The sequence below is a fragment of the Anoplophora glabripennis genome, unplaced genomic scaffold (genome assembly GCF_000390285.2).
Source record: "Anoplophora glabripennis isolate ALB-LARVAE unplaced genomic scaffold, Agla_2.0 scaffold103, whole genome shotgun sequence".
Classification (NCBI taxonomy): Eukaryota; Metazoa; Arthropoda; class Insecta; order Coleoptera; family Cerambycidae; genus Anoplophora; species Anoplophora glabripennis.
Window position 1 is genome coordinate 502375 of NW_019416259.1, and position 9496 is coordinate 511870.

Here is a 9496-nt window from a genome sequence, read left to right on the forward strand (position 1 = left end):
GCAGTTTAATTTCGTTAACCGGGCGTTTTGGCGAATCGGGTCCATTAACGCAACTGTTGTAGATTGAAAGGTAGGTTAATATTTTCAAACTTTAAGATATACGAGAGTTAGTCGAATAAGAGTAGGAATGATTTTGAGGTAACGAACTTTGTAATTACCAGAACTCGGATTACCGTCCAGTTTTCTTTAAATTGCCGAAAAGCACACCTAAAATCTAAAAAGCCAAAATTATGCATTTGATAGGTTTTGTCGCAGTCGTGTATTTGGGCTGCTGGCTTCAGGATTGTCTGCCTCATGGATGGATTCCGGCTGTTGATGCCTGCCAGCTTCTTCCCGGAGCATCATCAATGGGTTTTCCTTGTCCCGTATGACGGGACAAGGAAAACCGTGTTCGTTGGCTCGGGGGCTAGAGGCCTCCCTGACATCCCTATCCTTTCCCCCTTGACGTATGGCCTTGCGGTCACCATTGAGGGCAGGTGGAATTTACGGTCCTCCGCCATCGTTCTGAGTTCAAATGCTCTTAGTGAGATTCCACGATCTATTTGTTGTCGTTGCGCTACACCAATTATTTTCCACTTACAATTAGGACGGTGGAAGTGGTTAGGGTTTTTTATGTCACCGTGTATGCACTGGTCGGGTCTAACACAGTGTCTGAAAATCACTTTCTCTTCGTTCACTTTGTTTTAATTCACTGTGCACGGCCTCCTCGGTGTGTCGTACCAACCTCAACGTCGAAGAAAAATTTTTTTAAATACTCGATGTTCAGTTGTAGAAAAAATTGTTTAAAAAGTATCTGCTATTAATAAAATTGATTATTATGACCCTTAATGATATATCTGATGTTTTTCCTTCAAAAACCTAACCTCAAAATTATTAATTCTAACCTAAAAGCCTTAAACGAAATTTACATTGAAAAAAAATTTTTTTACATGCCAAAAGTACGAAATAGATTCAATAGAATGACTGCATATCAGATCTATTGAATTTTTTAATTTTTTTTTAGATAATATTTGATTCTCCTAACTCCTGAATTTGAATTTAGGTTAGTCTATCAGGCTTCATTGCAAATTTAATAAATGGTTAGTAATAATAAGCCACCATAATGTTTTACAAACGTTTTATTGCTATGTAGATGTTTTTATGGAATTTTTCTAGCAAAAATTTCGAGTTAAATAAAATTTCAGGGTCTTTAGGTTATGTTTTCAGTTTTGACTAAAGGTGTTGGCGATCGCGATGATGAACACTCAACAAAAATACATTTATACTTTTTATTAAAGAAAATAATTTTGTGACAATTTTTTTCACTCTAATGATTTGATTTGACAATCTTTCCAGTTTTGAGGTTAGGTTCTTGGGTTAAGGTGTCAGATTTGGGTACAGTATGGCACAAGGTGTGTGCTCTCGGAAAAATTGTTGATCGAATCTCTGTACAATAAAGATATTTTTTGGTGATGGTTAGAAGGCCTGGATCCAATAATATGTTGTCTTCGTCAGAAGATCCGTGGTGTGGTGATGTGTTGCAATTTTGGAAAACAGAGAATAAAAAATATAAGCAAGTAACAAGAATTTACTAAATAAATTTACACAAAAGATAATTCGAAAACAACCAGATCGTATCGTGGATATCTAAATTTACAGCAAAAATAAAAAGAAAACACCGTATGTAATAGAAAAATAGGAATCAGATTTTCTTTTCTTTATCTGACCTTTTTCAAAATGGTGTGTATGAAAATGTGGTATAATGAAAGATATTTAGGTAAAAGATATGAGATAAAATTTTGCTATAGCTTAAATTAAAAAAACTTATAATAAAAAACCAGAAAGATAAGATAAAATACGTTTAGTGCAGTTAGTGCTACATCCCTGACATTAATACGACTACAAAAAAGGTTCAATTAGGTGGTCACAAGGACTGATGAAGTAAGCTGCCTTTATTAAAAAAAAAAACAATAAAATAAACTTACCTTAATCAATTCCTTAGGATCGTGTGCCAACCATTTCCGATCCAGACTATGTAATTTGTCAGGAGCCCAGAGAAAACTCTGCAAGTCTGCGAAGAAATCGGTAATTCAACCACCCTTTGTGCAATCGTCAAAAATCAGGCGATGTCCCGATCAAATAATCTGAAAGCATAAGAAACAACAGAACGGGTCCTCATACTTAGAGATAAGCAAGGGAAGACACCTCGTGGATCTTTTCTTGCCACGTGCCCTTGACCAAAATGGAGGTCAAAGTGGACCTACATTAAATAAATAAAGTTACAATCGTTAGCAAAATATTTAAAAGCAAGGCAATTACAAAACAGTTAATTAAAAGGAAAGAAACCACATTTACATACCAGATTGAAAAGTTTCGGTATTCTTCCACGATACAAAAAAATGGATGGGTTTCGCGAAATACGATCTGCTCGGTTCGATGACAATTTTCCAAGAGAGCGAGAGTGTAGGCTGTCTTTTACAATTCCGGTACCGTGCCATATATGTTAGATGCGGGACTATTTACATAATACGATTTGTTCGAAGTTAGTGCGAGATAATTTGGAGTAATTATGGAGTAAATGTAGGTGTTATATTAAAAGTGACGTTATACAGTGTGAATAAAGTAAATGAAACGAAATTAATACAAATTTCGTTACAAACTTAAACCATGAATTTATAGTCCGGATAAAGTGAGATTCACGCAACCTAGCAGATATACGCCATCAACATTCCAAAGTAGTGAGTAGCGTAATCTATTATATGCGAAATTCTGAAAACAATTGAATCTACAAGCAATTAGCGCAAATCAAGGTAACTTAGGTTTCAGACAGGTGAACCACGATTCAGAAAAACGATAAAGAGCTATGGAAGAGCTTACAAGATATGTAAAACTTTTGGAAAAGACGAGAACATATTGGGCAGGCGAAGATCAGCCCAGTGTTAAAACTGCAGTTCTAAAGGGTGTCTTGTTAATTGATACTTTAAGAATTCATTAAATCAGGATCTAAATTCAATTTTAGTATACGTACACTAATGGATCATAATTGAAATTGGAGCAAAAAATAGACAATGAGATTTGGAGAGTTGGAATAGAAATTTGAAAATTAACAATGCCGAACTCTCCGAAAAGATAAAGTTGGCTCACTTTCAGATGAAATATAAAGAGGTTCAGTGGGTCAAGTGAAGAGGAACTATCGGAAAAACTTGAAATGCTAAGAATACTTGGCGGCAGAAGCCGTGGATGAAAATAAATTGGATACGAGATAGAAAGTGATTTATCTTTAGTAGAAGAACAATTACAACACAACAAATTTTAAAATTCAGAAATCGAATGAACCAAGAAAACAGGACAAATTTATTTGCCGAAAAATTAGCACGCAGCACCAAGTTAACTGGGACACTAAGATCTTTGCCCAAGAACACAGCTAAACTTTTCACTGCAAAATTGAATACGTGGATCCACCTGGCACATTTTTAAAAATAACTTGGAAAGTCTTAATAGGAACAAATATATATATATCAGACTGTATTGTCCCGAAAGAGTTCAAGAAAATTTTCAAGTATTTTATAATGGTGTAAGTAGTGACAATTTTGAAACAGATAAGACTTTGAACAAAATATGGAATATGGAAGAATTGGGCAGGCATTGTGACACTTGTGTTTTTGCTAAAGAAGTTCATGCAGTGGAGTAACCTCATCGGGATTATTAGTTCTAAGAAAGGAGTGATGATTGCAAGTTCACCTTCGTTGTTAATTATTTCATTCGGTTCTTGATTATTTGTAGATGTATCATTTTTGCAATACTGATATTTTGATGTTTTCTAGAATATTCCATTATGTATTCGATGTGGTCCGTGATGCGTTACGGAAGAACGAAAAAATTGTAGAACATGAATAATTATATACCACATGTTCTACAACACACAAACTTTGACAAATGGTAGCTGGGTCAATTTCAAACATTTTTTTCTTATATGAACGTAGGTCCGATTTGTTTTTGTTTAGAAGTTACAAGCATTTTAAAAAATATAATTTCATATTTCAATCGAAGTTGCCAGATAAATAAAAATGAAGGTTACTGTAATAATAATTATTATTATTTGTCTCATTCTGTTTATTCATTTGACACTTTTATAAAACCGGCAAGTAAATTTAAATTTAACAAGCCGATCATTTTCATTATACAAATAACACGTACTTTAAACTATAGCAACACCAAATTCCTTGCCTTTAAGAAACTCTTGTTATAATTTAAGATAACGTGTTACAAACTAATTTATGTTGTACTTACCCGTTATTTACGAGTTTGCATTTGTTTCATGTTTCATAACCTAAAAGACATCTGTCAGTTATATGTGTTTTTGTCTAATACTGACTCTTGTTTATAATAATTTTGCATAATTATTATTAAAAATATCGACACAAAAGCGTCTTCAAAAAACAACAAAATTGCAGTACGAGTATTTGCTAAAAATGGTCTTAATTCCTCAATAACACTCACGTTATATCTTAACAGTTAACGTTAACCTTAACGTTTAACCCTGAAATAACATAACAGTTATTATGATAAAATGGGATACATACTCAGCCTGAATGTCTTTGTATATGGCAAATAATATTTATACCAATGACGAATATGTCGTCATGCTGCAGTAAGATTATACCACAAAATAAAAAACCGACGGATTCCTCATAGACAAACATTGGCCTCGATGGAAAGAAAGCTTCGCGAAACTGATAAAATTCTGCCCAATTGTGAGCGTGCCGGAAGAAGGCGTAATGTCAGAACTGTTGAAACTGAGGAAGCTGTACTGGAACATCTAGAACAAGACTGTGGTACAAGCACAAGACAGGTGTCCAGGCAACCTAATGAATATACTTTTCACCAATGAAGCAAATTTTCCTAGAGTAGGTGCAGTAAACCTTCATAATGTTCATTCATGGTCATGAAATATTTGTTTCAAGATGTCAATATAATTTCAGTTTAAACGTTTAGATGGAAATTGTAGGAAATACTCTAGTAGGTCCTTTTATTCTTCCACACAGGCTTGGAGCGGCCGAGTATCTTAGATTTTTGAACGAAAATCTTCCAACATTACTTGAGGATGTACCCCTCGCTACACGTCAGTGGTATATGCACGATGAGGCGCCTGCACATGGTACACTTGCCGTTAGAGAATGGTTAAATTTAAATTACCCGAATCGCTGGATTGATCGTGGTTGTGATATCCCTGTTTGTTGACCTGCACGTTCACCTGACCTAACGCTTATGGATTTCTTTTTGTGGGGACACATAAAAAGTATTGTTTATGCCACTCCAACTGCGCTTAAGACTATTTCAGGCAGCAGATGACCTTCGCAATAACCAAGAACTGTTTTTGCGCGTGCGTTATAACTTCAACAGACATATTAAGTTATGCTTGTAGCAAAATGGAAATTATTTCGAGAATATTCTTTTTTAATTTTGCATTTCTTGTTTTTTTTCAGATAAATAACTTTACCTAATACATGTCCCATAGTCATATGTTATCAAACATTTTTCATGAAGTAATGCAAATTATTCTTAATGTTATTATTAAATTACCAGCTTATTGACAGAAAGTGTCAATTTATTAACATGATAAATAACAATTTATTTGTTGTGACATTCGCCTACTTTATTTTTACGAATTTTCGCAATTACCGCTTTATTGAACGATGACGCATCTAATTTTTTTACTAGAAAACTATCGTTTTTATCGAAAAATTACAAGAGGTAAAAAAGTTGCGCAATAAATCAGTCTTCCCAACAAACATTTTTGGATAAATAATTTGCCTCATATAAAAAATTTCTAATAAAATATTGCAATTGGGTTGACTGTTTCACTCCTTTATAAAATACGCTAATGATCGAAAAAATATTGAAAAGTTGTCTCTTTATTAGTAGGATACTCATACGAAGTTTCTTGTCTGTAGAATTCCTCATGTTAAAGAAAAAAATTAAAATATGAATTTCAATCCACTCCTTTAAGAGGGTATATCGCCTCAGGGGTGCAACTTTCATATAAAGTATTTTTACTTCAATTCTCTTATTTGTGGCTCTACATGCACTGGTACCATTTTTACTACTCACTTAAAAACACCCTATATATCTTTTCTAAACTTTTTCGAGTCTATATTAGACAAGATTTATATTTTGCTTGAAATTGCAGTTGCAGTCTACTTACTGCAATTTCAAACAGTATTATCTATACCTATAAACACAGCCACCGAACCTACTTGGAAGGAACTTAAAATATTGAGTAGATTTTTTTTAGATTCATTTTATTTAGTTCATATTTCATAAATCATTTCATTTTATCTTTATATGGGCATGCCCATTGTGGGTCTCAAGTACTTGGCTTCGGGATCCGCAGTTACACTGAAAAAAGTTTTATTATGTATATAAAATTATTTCATTTCATTTTCTGAATCGATTATAAAATGAGAATTTAAAATTAATTTTAGATCAGAAAAAAAGACGTTTCTTAACAACAAACAAGTTAAAAATCACTCTAAAACAGGTTTACCGCACACAAAAATAAATATTAATTTTGGAGTTCTGTAAGAAAAATTGTAAAATTTCGAAAGTATCAGTATGAAGCTTAAGGATCATACACTCAATAATATTTTTTCAAAAGTGATGTTCACTCAAAAGAAGTTGAAAATGTAAATGCAGCCATATTGAAAGTATTTTCTATCAATCAAATACAACCAACTTCTTTCATGCTGACATTTTTAGGAAAAATGGTTACTGAAACTTTTAAAGCTTTTAATGAGCAACTTATGTCAATTCTACTTATCTAATATTGCACAGAATGTAGAGAACCTCAGACTGACTAATATTTACCTATCAACAGCTTCCACATAATAGGCAGTCAAAGCCGCAAAAGCGGTAGCTGCAACGAAAACTATTTTGAGGAAATTCATTTTCAGGCACTAGTTTGAAGCTGGAGAATATGATCTGAAAGAAAAAATATATTTAATACAAAAATAATGTAAATTAAAATTAGATGGTGATAGTACCGAAGTGATAATGAATTCAAAAGTAATTGCTAATTGATTGTTTATAGTAGAGCATTAAAATACACTTCTCAATAACAAATTACGACTTGACCTTTCAAAAAGTACCCCCGCGCATTAACGAGGCCGTAACAGTATAGAACAATCTCTAAGCTTCTAAGAACATAACAGAAGCAAATAGAAGAAATTCTAGAAACATCATGAAACAAATGGGTAAACAAGTGTATAAATAATGCACATTAGGGCGAAATTCGCTACAGTATACACGGCTGCATAATCCACATGGTCCATCTGCGTTTACGTGAAAGCTGAGAGCGACGAAGTAAAGTAAAAAAATTCGTTCGATAGACAAGGATGGCTATAGTGAAGACGTTTCATAATCTGAATAGTCACCGCCCGTTTCGGGTTAGAAGTGGGAGTGACTATTCAGATTATGAAATGACATCAATATACCTATCCATCCTTGTCTATCGCACGAATTTTTCTACTTTACATTGTTGCACTCATGTAAAGGCATATGGACCATGTGGATTTTCCAGCCGTGTATAATGGATTATTTTTTATTTTATAAGACCATATGATTTAAATTTAATATGGCATCCAAAATTTTTAACCCTCTCACAATGTTCAAGCCCATAAGTTCTTTGGTAGGTACTATTAGCTACAGCTTCTGGAAGAAATGCTTTAATATGACAAATCTATTACTACTTTAAACTAAAATGTCTCCTTCAATTGGGTACTTTGCCCACTAAAACTAAAATATATAAGTAGGTAACATATTTTTTTTATTTAAATAACGTTTAGTGTAAATGTCTCAGTCAGAGAGTTATTTTTATAAACTTATTTTGGTTTGAAGAAATGAGATGATACATTATAATTTGCATTTTAAATATATTCAAAAATACAAAAGGGTAAATACAAAAATTGACTCACCTACTGTCTGTTGAACTCGCTTGCTACGATGTAGTGTGGTTGTAGGAGGAATATAGTGCGTATTTATACAAAAACGAATTAGTAATCAATCTAATTAAGTAAGTAATTATATTATAACTAATTAATATATTCCAATTATTTGGAAATGCACTAATAACGTCTATTACAATAATTATAATAGACAATAATAATACCGATAAGAGCAAATTTAGTAAAATTACTGCAAATGAAACACAAAATAGTATTTTTTTTATTTAGTATAACCATATGCATAGAAAAATGAAAAACAGTGTTTTGAAGGAATAACATTTAATAGACCAGGGTCGATAATTTTTGAAAAAAAAATATAGTAGGATGAAACAAAAAAATGACAAATCCATAAAACGTAAAGATTTAAAGGGGATTTTATCTAAAAAATGTGAATGCTGCTATTTTTTTCAGTAAAAAAGTTGATTTATTAAATTCTAATTACATTTATGTCATAGAAAATCTCATAATATATAAATATACATGTAAATCGTACTATTGAATTTAGATACTTTATAATGATTACGTTATTCATTATAATATTTTTAAAAACATTAATGGGCTAAAATTTTCCGTAGGTCACTCAGGTATATAAGTTATCTTAAAATAGCAATAAATAGGCATCTACGTATATAATTTAAAGAAGATTCTACAACTTTCTCAAAATATTGTAGATGTCTTATTAAATATTAACTTTATTAACTTATTTGGTTGTTAATTATAATAGTATATTTCGACTTGTAATTTTTTTGTTTATCAATGTAACATGGAATCTTACGTTTTTCGAGTAATTAAAGTGTAAATTTTAATAAATAGCTCAAAATTGTACATAATGATTAGAAAAAAATTTTCGGATTCTAGTTCGTTTCTTTGCATTTCCTGAGAAAACTTACCATAGTAATGTATATTTTTTTTACACCATCAGAAAGTAGAGATTTCAACGAAGAAAAAACCCACCGACGTTTTTCAAAAAGCAGATATTTTGACGTGAGAATTTTCGATTGAAAATTAGGGTTCTTTTTCGATATTAAGTAAAAATAAGGTGAAAGAATAAATATTTCAAATCAAAAATATTACAGCGTGTTTGGGACATAAACAGGTAAGTTCACCAAATTTCGTGAAAAAAAAATTATTTGTAAAAGAAATATAAAAAACCAAAAACTTGGTTATTTTAATTTTTCACATAAATTTTGAGGTTATGTGAATAAAGTGTAAATACAAAAGTTGTAGACCTTTTTATTACCTACAACTTTGCCATTTAACTTTTTTCCATAAGACTTGTAGTTTTTCCGGAAACCAAGATAAACCGTTTTTAACCCTTAAAAACTCACCCCCTTCCCCTTTCCGACCTCAGATCGCCCGTAAATTGTTTTTCCTTTCATTTCTGTTATATTCTCTTCCTTTTCCAATTGGTTTCATCCTACTATAATTTTTTTTCACTTTTTACCGTTTTTGAAGGCAGGTATCTATGAAAAAACGATTAAAATTCTTCCAAGTTTGAATGATCTATCTAACCT

General features: G+C 31.9%; 1 long non-coding RNA gene across 1 annotated transcript; it reads right to left on the reverse strand.

The window, feature by feature from the left end:
- Positions 1-6264: 6264 nt before the first annotated feature.
- On the reverse strand, positions 6265-8018 carry LOC108903324. Its single transcript, XR_001964205.1, has 3 exons — positions 7953-8018; positions 6847-6960; positions 6265-6378 (listed from the first exon to the last, which is right to left on the reverse strand). It is a non-coding gene; the product is annotated as an uncharacterized LOC108903324 (long non-coding RNA).
- Positions 8019-9496: the final 1478 nt, after the last annotated feature.